This window comes from Lasioglossum baleicum, unplaced genomic scaffold, assembly GCF_051020765.1.
Source record: "Lasioglossum baleicum unplaced genomic scaffold, iyLasBale1 scaffold0044, whole genome shotgun sequence".
Lineage (NCBI taxonomy): Eukaryota > Metazoa > Arthropoda > Insecta > Hymenoptera > Halictidae > Lasioglossum > Lasioglossum baleicum.
The window spans coordinates 469,541-483,350 of NW_027469104.1; positions in this window are offsets into that span (position 1 = coordinate 469,541).

A 13,810-nucleotide genomic window follows, 5' to 3' on the forward strand; every position below is an offset into this window, starting at 1 on the left:
TTATGCGTTATGCGTCATGCGTTATCCGTTATGCGTTATCCGTTATGCGTTATGCGTTATGCGTTATGCGTTATGCGTTATTCGTTAAGCGTTATGCGTTAAGAGATATGCGTCATTCGTTATGCGTTATGCGTTATGCGATATGCGTCATTCGTTATGCGTTATCCGTTATGCGTTATGCGTTATGCGTTATGCGTTATGCGTTATGCGTTATTCGTTAAGCGTTATGCGTCATTCGTTATGCGTTATGCGTTATGCGTTATGCGTTATGCGTTATTCGTTAAGCGTTATGCGTTATGCGTTATGCGTTATGCGTTATGCGTTATGCGTTATGGGTTATGCGTTATGCGTTATGCGTTATGCGTTATGCGTTATGCGTTATGCGTTATTCGTTAAGCGTTATGCGTTATGCGTTATGCGTTATGCGTTATGCGTTATGCGTTATGCGTTATGCGTTATGGGTTATGCGTTATGCGTTATGCGTTATGGGTTATGCGTTATGCGTTATGCGTTATGCGTTATGCGCTATGCGTTATGCGTTATGCGTTATGCGATATGCGATATGCGTCATGCGTTAAGCGTTATGCGTTATGCGTTATGCGTTATGCGTTATGCGTTATGCGTTATGCGTTATGCGTTATGCGTTATGCGTTATGCGTTATGCGTTATGCGTTATGCGTTATGCGTTATGCGTTATGCGTTATGCGTTATGCGTTATGCGTTATGCGTTATGCGTTATGCGTTATGCGTTATGCGTTATGCGTTATGCGTTATGCGTTATGCGTTATGCGTTATGCGTTATGCGTTATGCGTTATGCGTTATGCGTTATGCGTTATGCGTTATGCGTTATGCGTTATGCGTTATGCGTTATGCGTTATGCGTTATGCGTTATGCGTTATGCGATATGCGTTATGCGTTATGCGTTATGCGTTATGCGTTATGCGTTATGCGTTATGCGTTATGCGTTATGCGTTATGCGTTATGCGTTATGCGTTATGCGTTATGCGTTATGCGTTATGCGCTATGCGTTATGCGTTATGCGTTATGCGTTATGCGTTATGCGATATGCGTCATGCGTTATGCGTTATTCGTTAAGCGTTATGCGTTATGCGTTATGCGATATGCGTCATTCGTTATGCGTTATGCGTTATGCGTTATGCGTTATGCGTTATGCGTTATTCGTTAAGCGTTATGCGTTATGCGTTATGCGTTATGCGTTATGCGTTATGCGTTATGCGTTATGGGTTATGCGTTATGCGTTATGCGTTGTCACGTCGTTTCTCGTTTCTCACGAAACGATAGCGACTCCGGGTATTTACAAGCGATACCGCCGGGCCACGTTCGGCCGCGCGAAACGTGGTCCACCCGGGACAAAAATTGTACGCGGGCTCGTCGTCTCTCGAGATCTCTTACGTAAAGTTCGGGCGCCAGGCACAGAAGATGCCACGCTAAATTCGCTATTACACACGACGAGAGACACCCATACGAGCCCGCGACAATCGATATTACGCGAAGACGAGATACGAATGGTCGCAGGATTCTACGCGGATCGAACACGAGGCATTCCCCGCGGCGGGAAGGTTTCTCACGCAATAAACACTCTCGTACGATCTGGGTTAACACTGTTTATTAGTCCGATGTTACAATAACGCAGCCGGCAGCGACCGGCAGCGTTTCGAGGTTAACCGACGCGTAACAGGTGTTCGGCAACGACAACGCGTTGTACGCGCTCTTCGACCTTTCCTGGTCCTTTTCTGTACGCAGTGAATCCGACAGCAACGTGATTTTAACGTCGGCGTTCACGATCTTCGCGTTCTACGCCCGAATTCGGATGGAATACGCGTTATTATAAGCTTCTCGTCGGCGGAACAAGTTGCGGAAATACGACGAGAGCACGTGGCGGCGTCGCACCGTGGGACGACTCGAGGTTCGATTTATAACGACAATGACGCGCGGATCCCCCGAAAACCGAATGGTGCCCGATGCTTCCAATTTCTCCTGGGCCGCGCGTAGTGAGGTCAACTCTACACGCGGGCCCTCGCCCTCCGACCTCTAGCACGGACACCCGCGAAATATAGTACCCGCGCGTCCGTTACACACCGGATTCTCGCCCCTCGCGGATTACTTCGAATCCGTTTCGAGTATCGGCAACTGCGAATTTCCGTCGGTGCTTCTACAACGCGATCGCGGACACGACACACTACCGAGCCAACGCGAGAAGGATCACTTTATCGAAATGAGAGCTGACAGAAGCTTACCCAGGGCAACGATGGATGGTCGCACGTTCTCGTCCCTCTGTGTCCGGCAGCTCGCTTCGCAAATACCATAGTGCTTATGCAATAATTAAGGTTCGAAATTCGCAACTAGTTTTCGCTAAAGCCAACGAAGAAGTGATCTCTCGCGGTGTGACTCGGGAACGCGGAAGCGGAGCGTCCCCCTCTTGCCGCTCTCGTCCCCCCGCACGCAATTCAACCGATCGCTAATAGATTTTCGGACGGGGCCTAGCCCTGCGCGACGGTCCTTGGCGTCCTGCGATTCGATGATTCTCCGGCAGCGATGTTCGTTGATTCGCCGTTTCCCTCAGAGGCGATCGACGCGAGCCAATCCGGCAACTGGCCAGGTTTCTCTCCGGATGAGGCGACGGCGAGACAGTTGCGATCCCTGGCTTGGCATCGCATGTCCTCGACGGCGCCTCCAGGTTGTCTATCCTGGGCCACGTTGATCCCTTGCTTCCTCGGGGTCGGAGTTTTCGCCGACGCCGATCCGTTTTCCGTTTCTCGGCGGGAGAGGTGCTTCGGGTCCCCCCTTGGGGCCCGACTACGGTCCTGCAGATACGCGTCGCGCAATTGGCGCGACGCTCCAAAAATATTAGAACTCGCCCATGGGTCTCGTTCGCACCCAGGGCGAGCGCTCGCCACGGCGCCTCTCTCGTATTAGGCTGCCAGAGGGTGACCCGGTCTTCCGATAACCGGCATCGGGTGACGTTGGCAAAACTGCCACGTCACAACTCCTCCCCCCTTAGGGGAGACCGGGTCATACCCGTGGGCAACCTCTGTCAGATCTCCAGCGGCTCGGTAGCGAACGCTCGACCTCGGTCGTTCCTCGGGATTCTGACAAACACTACGACCGTTCACCAATACCCAGACAATAACCAAAACGAATACCTACGTTCACTTGTACAATGGTTCGGGCGAGACTTCTTACGCAACCGGCAGCTATCTGAAATTTTTGCGCGAACCGACAGTCACGCGCGACTTTATTCGAGGGAGGTGGTAGGAGTGGGATGAAGCGGTCTTCTCAATCGACTTGGTACCGGCAGCAGTCTTCTATTCGGCCGGTTGGATCGGCCTACCCTGGCCGGGTGACCGGCTCGTCACGGCGAGGTATCGGCCTTCTCGTCCGGGTCGACAGCGTCAGTTGGCCCGTCCTCCGCCAAGTCTTCGACTTGATCGTCGATGATACCAGTGAGGTCCGCAGCTTCTCCCCTATCCCTTTTTCCGATGGTATTATTTCATTGGTAGGGAAGTATTTGGCGGTCTCGTTCCCTTCGGCCTCTTTTATCGCCTCCATTTCAGCCTCTGGTGGGATTGGTGGCTTCTTGGTGACCGCTGCGGCCGCAGTAAGGTGTGTCGCCAGGTCTGGGTGGCGATGGTATGCCGTTGACATCCCTGAACATGGGCCAGGTGCTCTCCGAGCTCCTTCCCGACCTCCTGTTAACCTTCGGAGGTGTTCACCTTGGCGAGACCTTTCCTTGCTCCGTCAGTGGATTTATCACCCCTTTGATTGGTAGGGCGAGTTCCTCAGTCCGGCAGCACGGCAGCGAAGTATCCGTAGCAAGAGGCCTGTAGGTGGTAGTCCTGGTCCCTCCTTTCGCGAATCGAAAGGTACGCTTTCAGATTGCCTGTGTGCGCCTTTCCGGAATCTCGACCCTCCTGCACGAACAGGTCATAGATGGTCGATGACTTCGTGATGCCTTCCCCTGAGGCGACAAACTTTGACGCCAATGTTAGTCTGCCAAATGTTGTGCTACGGCTGAGAGGACGTCCTGACGTTTTATCTTCCTCCTCCCCCTCGAATCAGGTCTAGGACCTCGCTCCGGAAATTTTTCCGCTGACGCTAATTCGAGATCTAATGGCGGCTCGCTGTACGCCCACGCGCCATTTGCCTACCGCGAATCTCGCCCGAAATACTAAACTGCTGGGGAAGTTCGCAATACCGAATGATGCGCCGTCTCGTACGCGAATCTGAATTTTGACAAATTCACGGCCCATTCTCGGTGATCTAATACGCGTGCCGAGATCCGGTGTTCCTTTTCCCCATTTTTATCGCAAAGTGGGCACACTCGGCTGCTCGATCGATCGTCCCCGTGGCCAGGAGGAAATAGCAGGGCTTCCATGTATCTTCTATCGATACGAACCCGTCGCCAACCCAATCTACTATATCGCGGCTAACCAATGTGATCGACGAACCTGAATCTACCAGGGCGCGAACCGGCAGCTCTCCAACCTTCGACGGTTAATAGATGCGGTTTCTTTTTATCTCCGAAAGTAATTACTCGGGCCGATACTAATTCCGGCAAAGTGTCTCTGCCCCTCTCGAGTCGCTCCTCCCCGCGTTTCCCGACGATCTTTCGCATCTCCTGCAGTTCTGAAGGGTTATGCCTGGCGCCCCACACCCGTAACAATGTACTCGCGGTTTTTCCCAGCAATTCCGCGACCTATGTCCGATCTTTCGACAGTTCCAACACTTGAACGACGAACTCCCGGCCGCGCGTTGTTTGTCGCGCGTCGGTTCAGTTCGCCGATCGGTGTTTGCGGTTTCTTCCGGTTTACTAGGTGGGGTCTTATACGATCGATCCTTCGTCTCGGCCCGGTACCCCGGTTCCCTTCGCCCGGCAGCTGAAAAATTTTTCGCGCACGGTGCTAAAGAGTCCCGTTTGCCCGGCTCGAAACGGTGTTCTCCATCTGCGGGGGTGGGGGGTCGGTCACTCGTTTCGCCACTTCCGGCAGCTATTGCGTTCGCGTATTCTACCTGCACGGTCCTCCCTCTCCCCGGTTGTTTGTGAGAGGCGTGGCGGTTGGGGTCATACGCGAATGTCGGATGAGCCATCTCCGACGGCTTCAGATTACGTTTCAATTTTCCTACGTTGGATTCGCGTTCGGCCTCTATTAACGCCTTTTCTAATTGGTTGAATCTGGTGATTGTCGCTAACGAAATCGCGTTTCTAATTAGCGGCTTTGCTCCACTGTAGGCCCGATTTACCTCCTTTTTCTCCGGCCAAGGCGGCACTAATCTGTCGAACATCCCTCCCATACTGTTTATGTTGTCGGTCGTAACCGGGTGAGATAATTCCTTTCCCCGGTCTCGCTTCACTACCTACGAGCAAAAGGACCCTGCTCCCGACCGCGTCTCGCTAACAACTCGCGCTTACGAAAAAAAATTTTTGACTACTTCAAATACTATACCGGGTGGCCTAAACGATTTCCTATCCCGGCAGCGCGAATCTATCTTTAATTCGGTTCGCGTCCTCCCCAGCAATTTTCACAAAAACCGTACAGTTTTGACCCGCAAATATCTATCGCAAAACAAATTTGATGATCGTTCAACGATCTCGCTAATGAACGCTTCTGCCCGGCAGCTTTCCAAACCGGCAGCAAGATATCGTTCCGCAAATAATTTTATCACCCTCAGGTGATCGCAAAGGGCCGCTCCTTCCGGCAGCTATTAGCCCGTATCGCAAAAGAATTTTAATTTTGTGAGCGTAGTATTATTCTAACGATGATAACAAAACGACACGTGACGTTACTCTCTACGACGGCACAGCTCCTTAACACGCCCCGTCCATCACCACAGTTTATATCGGGTCCCTCCGTACCAGAGGAACCACACACAAGAAAAAAATATACACAGGATTCAGCAATAATTTGAAAATGTTCCCATAATATGGGGTCTCCCCGGTGCTATTACTGGGGCTCGAACGCGTCTGAGCCGCAGAAATTAACGAGGAATAGAATAACCCGGAAAAAAAAAGTTTTTAATAATTCAACTGATCACGAAATAAATATTACACCAAAAAAAAAATAACTAAACTACACGGAATAAATTAGATATCACAACAAATAAAACAAAGAATATTTACAATTTAAACACGAACGTACGAAAAAAAAATTACCGTAATAAATAGAGACAAGAACCAGAAGGAATAAATAACGAGAATAAATAGGGGAAAATAAATATCAAAATTGAAGAACTAATCGACTGACCAATACACGAGTAGCACGGGGAAGACCGAATTAATTTCAAGTATCATATACTAACTGAATTCAATCGAATAATCAGAGGCCATAATACACAATCAAAACCGGCAGCTGTAGTTGAAATCAATTTCGGAAATTTACATCCGAAATTAAATTCAATCACTACCACAACAAATCAAATAAATTCCAGTGAGGACAAGGTAACATAAGAAATGTGCTCGCTTCGTTGGCTCTGCGAAGGTCGTAAACGTTTCACGGTCGGAACGGGTGTTTGTTTTTCGACGCCTGTACGGCCTCGCTCGCGTACCGACTTTGTTCGTTCGACGAGAAGCAAATTGAAAAAGTCGAATACTACGTGAGAGCCTCGCGTCGTTTCGCGTATCTCTTTCGAAACAGCCCTTTTACAAGTCGCTCTTTCAGCGAGAGGTCCCTGTTCGGGCGCCAAATTTGTCACGTCGTTTCTCGTTTCTCACGAAACGATAGCGACTCCGGGTATTTACAAGCGATACCGCCGGGCCACGTTCGGCCGCGCGAAACGTGGTCCACCCGGGACAAAAATTGTACGCGGGCTCGTCGTCTCTCGAGATCTCTTACGTAAAGTTCGGGCGCCAGGCACAGAAGATGCCACGCTAAATTCGCTATTACACACGACGAGAGACACCCATACGAGCCCGCGACAATCGATATTACGCGAAGACGAGATACGAATGGTCGCAGGATTCTACGCGGATCGAACACGAGGCATTCCCCGCGGCGGGAAGGTTTCTCACGCAATAAACACTCTCGTACGATCTGGGTTAACACTGTTTATTAGTCCGATGTTACAATAACGCAGCCGGCAGCGACCGGCAGCGTTTCGAGGTTAACCGACGCGTAACAGGTGTTCGGCAACGACAACGCGTTGTACGCGCTCTTCGACCTTTCCTGGTCCTTTTCTGTACGCAGTGAATCCGACAGCAACGTGATTTTAACGTCGGCGTTCACGATCTTCGCGTTCTACGCCCGAATTCGGATGGAATACGCGTTATTATAAGCTTCTCGTCGGCGGAACAAGTTGCGGAAATACGACGAGAGCACGTGGCGGCGTCGCACCGTGGGACGACTCGAGGTTCGATTTATAACGACAATGACGCGCGGATCCCCCGAAAACCGAATGGTGCCCGATGCTTCCAATTTCTCCTGGGCCGCGCGTAGTGAGGTCAACTCTACACGCGGGCCCTCGCCCTCCGACCTCTAGCACGGACACCCGCGAAATATAGTACCCGCGCGTCCGTTACACACCGGATTCTCGCCCCTCGCGGATTACTTCGAATCCGTTTCGAGTATCGGCAACTGCGAATTTCCGTCGGTGCTTCTACAACGCGATCGCGGACACGACACACTACCGAGCCAACGCGAGAAGGATCACTTTATCGAAATGAGAGCTGACAGAAGCTTACCCAGGGCAACGATGGATGGTCGCACGTTCTCGTCCCTCTGTGTCCGGCAGCTCGCTTCGCAAATACCATAGTGCTTATGCAATAATTAAGGTTCGAAATTCGCAACTAGTTTTCGCTAAAGCCAACGAAGAAGTGATCTCTCGCGGTGTGACTCGGGAACGCGGAAGCGGAGCGTCCCCCTCTTGCCGCTCTCGTCCCCCCGCACGCAATTCAACCGATCGCTAATAGATTTTCGGACGGGGCCTAGCCCTGCGCGACGGTCCTTGGCGTCCTGCGATTCGATGATTCTCCGGCAGCGATGTTCGTTGATTCGCCGTTTCCCTCAGAGGCGATCGACGCGAGCCAATCCGGCAACTGGCCAGGTTTCTCTCCGGATGAGGCGACGGCGAGACAGTTGCGATCCCTGGCTTGGCATCGCATGTCCTCGACGGCGCCTCCAGGTTGTCTATCCTGGGCCACGTTGATCCCTTGCTTCCTCGGGGTCGGAGTTTTCGCCGACGCCGATCCGTTTTCCGTTTCTCGGCGGGAGAGGTGCTTCGGGTCCCCCCTTGGGGCCCGACTACGGTCCTGCAGATACGCGTCGCGCAATTGGCGCGACGCTCCAAAAATATTAGAACTCGCCCATGGGTCTCGTTCGCACCCAGGGCGAGCGCTCGCCACGGCGCCTCTCTCGTATTAGGCTGCCAGAGGGTGACCCGGTCTTCCGATAACCGGCATCGGGTGACGTTGGCAAAACTGCCACGTCACAGCGTTATGCGTTATTCGTTAAGCGTTATGCGTTATGCGTTATGCGTTATGCGTTATGCGTTATGCGTTATGCGTTATGCGTTATGCGTTATGCGTTATGCGTTATGCGTTATGCGATATGCGTTATGCGTTATGCGTTATGCGTTATGGGTTATGCGTTATGCGTTATGCGTTATGCGTTATGGGTTATGCGTTATGCGTTATGCGTTATGCGTTATGCGCTATGCGTTATGCGTTATGCGTTATGCGATATGCGTCATGCGTTAAGCGTTATGCGTTATGCGTTATGCGTTATGCGTCATGCGTTATCCGTTATGCGTTATGCATTATGCGTTATGCGTTATGCGTTATGCGTTATGCGTTATGCGTTATTCGTTAAGCGTTATGCGTTATGCGTTATGCGATATGCGTCATTCGTTATGCGTTATGCGTTATGCGTTATGCGATATGCGTCATTCGTTATGCGTTATGCGTTATGCGTTATGCGTTATGCGTTATGCGTTATGCGTTATGCGTTATTCGTTAAGCGTTAAGCGTTATGCGTTATGCATTATGCGTTATGCATTATGCGTTATCCGTTATGCGTTATGCGTTATGCGTTATGCGTTATGCGTTATGCGTTATGCGTTATGCGTTATGTGTTATGCGTTGTGCTTTACGGGTTATGCTATATGCGTTATGCGTTATGACTTTTTCATTGAGCGTTATGCGTTATGCGTAATGCGTTATGCATTATGCGTTATGCGTTATGCGTAATGCGTTATGAGTAATGTGTCATGCGTTATGCGTTATGGACTATGCTTTATGCGTTATGCGTTATGGGTTATCCGTTATGCGTCATGCGTTATTCGTTATGCGTTATGCCTTATGCGTTATCCGTTATGCGTTATCCGTTATGCGTTACGCGTTATGCGTTACGCGTTATGCGTTATGCGTTAAGCGTTATACGTTATGCGATATGCGTTATTCGTTATGCGTTATGCGTTATGCGTTATGCGTTATGCGTTATGCGTTATGCGTTATGCGTTATGCGTTATGCGTTATGCGTTATTCGTTATTCGTTATGCGTTATGCGTTATGCGTTATGCGTTATGCGTTATGCGTTATGCGTTATGCGTTATGCGTTATGCGTTATGCGTTATGCGTTATGCGTTATGCGTTATGCGTTATGCGTTATGCGTTATGCGTTATGCGTTATGCGTTATGCGTTATGCGTTATGCGTTATGCGTTATGCGTTATGCGTTATGCGTTATGCGTTATGCGTTATGCGTTATGCGTTATGCGTTATGCGTTATGCGTTATGCGTTATGCGTTATGCGTTATGCGTTATGCGTTATGCGTTATGCGTTATGCGTTATGCGTTATGCGTTATGCGTTATGCGTTATGCGTTATGCGTTATGCGTTATGCGTTATGCGTTATGCGTTATGCGTTATGCGTTATGCGTTATGCGTTATGCGTTATGCGTTATGCGTTATGCGTTATGCGTTATGCGTTATGCGTTATGCGTTATGCGTTATGCGTTATGCGTTATGCGTTATGCGTTATGCGTTATGCGTTATGCGTTATGCGTTATGCGTTATGCGTTATGCGTTATGCGTTATGCGTTATGCGTTATGCGTTATGCGTTATGCGTTATGCGTTATGCGTTATGCGTTATGCGTTATGCGTTATGCGTTATGCGTTATGCGTTATGCGTTATGCGTTATGCGTTATGCGTTATGCGTTATGCGTTATGCGTTATGCGTTATGCGTTATGCGTTATGCGTTATGCGTTATGCGTTATGCGTTATGCGTTATGCGTTATGCGTTATGCGTTATGCGTTATGCGTTATGCGTTATGCGTTATGCGTTATGCGTTATGCGTTATGCGTTATGCGTTATGAGTAATGTGTCATGCGTTATGCGTTATGGACTATGCTTTATGCGTTATGCGTTATGTGTTATCCGTTATGCGTCATGCGTTATCCGTTATGCGTTATGCGTTATGCGTTATGCGTTATCCGTTATGCGTTATCCGTTATGCGTTACGCGTTATGCGTTATGCGTTATGCGTTATGCGTTATGCGTTATGCGTTAAGCGTTATACGTTATGCGATATGCGTTATTCGTTATGCGTTATGCGTTATGCGTTATGCGTTATGCGTTATGCGTTATGCGTTATGCGTTATGCGTTATGCGTTATGCGTTATGCGTTATGCGTTATGCGTTATGCGTTATGCGTTATGCGTTAAGCGTTATACGTTATGCGATATGCGTTATGCGTTATGCGTTATGCGTTATGCGTTATGCGTTATGCGTTATGCGTTATGCGTTATGCGTTATGCGTTATGCGTTATGCGTTATGCGTTATGCGTTATGCGTTATGCGTTATGCGTTATTCGTTAAGCGTTATGCGTTATGCGTTATGCGTTATGCGTTATGCGTTATGCGTTATGCGTTATGCGTTATGCGTTATGCGTTATGCGTTATGCGTTATGCGTTATGCGTTATGCGTTATGCGTTATGCGTTATGCGTTATGCGTTATGCGTTATGCGTTATGCGTTATGCGTTATGCGTTATGCGTTATGCGTTATGCGTTATGCGTTATGCGTTATGCGTTATGCGTTATGCGTTATGCGTTATGCGTTATGCGTTATGCGTTATGCGTTATGCGTTATGCGTTATGCGTTATGCGTTATGCGTTATGCGTTATGCGTTATGCGTTATGCGTTATGCGTTATGCGTTATGCGTTATGCGTTATGCGTTATGCGTTATGCGTTATGCGTTATGCGTTATGCGTTATGCGTTATGCGTTATGCGTTATGCGTTATGCGTTATGCGTTATGCGTTATGCGTTATGCGTTATGCGTTATGCGTTATGCGTTATGCGTTATGCGATATGCGTCATTCGTTATGCGTTATGCGTTATGCGTTATGCGTTATGCGTTATGCGTTATGCGTTATGCGTTATGCGTTATGCGTTATGCGTTATGCGTTATGCGTTATGCGCTATGCGTTATGCTTTATGCGTTATGCGTTATGCGATATGCGTCATGCGTTAAGCGTTATGCGTTATGCGTTATGCGTTATGCGTCATGCGTTATCCGTTATGCGTTATCCGTTATGCGTTATGCGTTATGCGATATGCGTCCTGCGTTAAGCGTCATGCGTTATGCGTTATGCGTTATGCGTCATGCGTTATCCGTTATGCGTTATCCGTTATGCGTTATGCGTTATGCGTTATGCGTTATGCGTTATTCGTTAAGCGTTATGCGTTAAGAGATATGCGTCATTCGTTATGCGTTATGCGTTATGCGTTATGCGATATGCGTCATTCGTTATGCGTTATCCGTTATGCGTTATGCGTTATGCGTTATGCGTTATGCGTTATGCGTTATGCGTTATGCGTTATTCGTTAAGCGTTATGCGTCATTCGTTATGCGTTATGCGTTATGCGTTATGCGTTATGCGTTATGCGTTATTCGTTAAGCGTTATGCGTTATGCGTTATGCGTTATGCGTTATGCGTTATGCGTTATGCGTTATGGGTTATGCGTTATGCGTTATGCGTTATGCGTTATGCGTTATGCGTTATGCGTTATTCGTTAAGCGTTATGCGTTATGCGTTATGCGTTATGCGTTATGCGTTATGCGTTATGCGTTATGCGTTATGCGTTATGCGTTATGCGTTATGCGTTATGGGTTATGCGTTATGCGTTATGCGTTATGGGTTATGCGTTATGCGTTATGCGTTATGCGTTATGCGCTATGCGTTATGCGTTATGCGTTATGCGATATGCGATATGCGTCATGCGTTAAGCGTTATGCGTTATGCGTTATGCGTTATGCGTTATGCGTTATGCGTTATGCGTTATGCGTTATGCGTTATGCGTTATGCGTTATGCGTTATGCGTTATGCGTTATGCGTTATGCGTTATGCGTTATGCGTTATGCGTTATGCGTTATGCGTTATGCGTTATGCGTTATGCGTTATGCGTTATGCGTTATGCGTTATTCGTTAAGCGTTATGCGTTATGCGTTATGCGATATGCGTCATTCGTTATGCGTTATGCGTTATGCGTTATGCGTTATGCGTTATGCGTTATGCGTTATTCGTTAAGCGTTATGCGTTATGCGTTATGCGTTATGCGTTATGCGTTATGCGTTATGCGTTATTCGTTAAGCGTTATGCGTTATGCGTTATGCGTTATGCGTTATGCGTTATGCGTTATGCGCTATGCGTTATGCGTTATGCGTTATGCGTTATGCGATATGCGTCATGCGTTAAGCGTTATGCGTTATGCGTTATGCGTTATGCGTCATGCGTTATCCGTTATGCGTTATCCGTTATGCGTTATGCGTTATGCGTTATGCGATATGCGTCCTGCGTTAAGTGTCATGCGTTATGCGTTATGCGTTATGCGTCATGCGTTATCCGTTATGCGTTATCCGTTATGCGTTATGCGTTATGCGTTATGCGTTATTCGTTAAGCGTTATGCGTTAAGAGATATGCGTCATTCGTTATGCGTTATGCGTTATGCGTTATGCGATATGCGTCATTCGTTATGCGTTATCCGTTATGCGTTATGCGTTATGCGTTATGCGTTATGCGTTATTCGTTAAGCGTTATGCGTCATTCGTTATGCGTTATGCGTTATGCGTTATGCGTTATGCGTTATGCGTTATTCGTTAAGCGTTATGCGTTATGCGTTATGCGTTATGCGTTATGCGTTATGCGTTATGGGTTATGCGTTATGCGTTATGCGTTATGCGTTATGCGTTATGCGTTATGCGTTATTCGTTAAGCGTTATGCGTTATGCGTTATGCGTTATGCGTTATGCGTTATGCGTTATGCGTTATGCGTTATGCGTTATGGGTTATGCGTTATGCGTTATGCGTTATGGGTTATGCGTTATGCGTTATGCGTTATGCGTTATGCGCTATGCGCTATGCGTTATGCGTTATGCGTTATGCGATATGCGTCATGCGTTAAGCGTTATGCGTTATGCGTTATGCGTTATGCGTTATGCGTTATGCGTTATGCGTTATGCGTTATGCGTTATGCGTTATGCGTTATGCGTTATGCGTTATGCGTTATGCGTTATGCGTTATGCGTTATGCGTTATGCGTTATGCGTTATGCGTTATGCGTTATGCGTTATGCGTTATGCGTTATGCGTTATGCGTTATGCGTTATGCGTTATGCGTTATGCGTTATGCGTTATGCGTTATGCGTTATGCGTTATGCGTTATGCGTTATGCGTTATGCGTTATGCGTTATGCGTTATGCGTTATGCGTTATGCGTTATGCGTTATGCGTTATGCGTTATGCGTTATGCGTTATGCGTTATGCGTTATGCGTTATGCGTTATGCGTTATGCG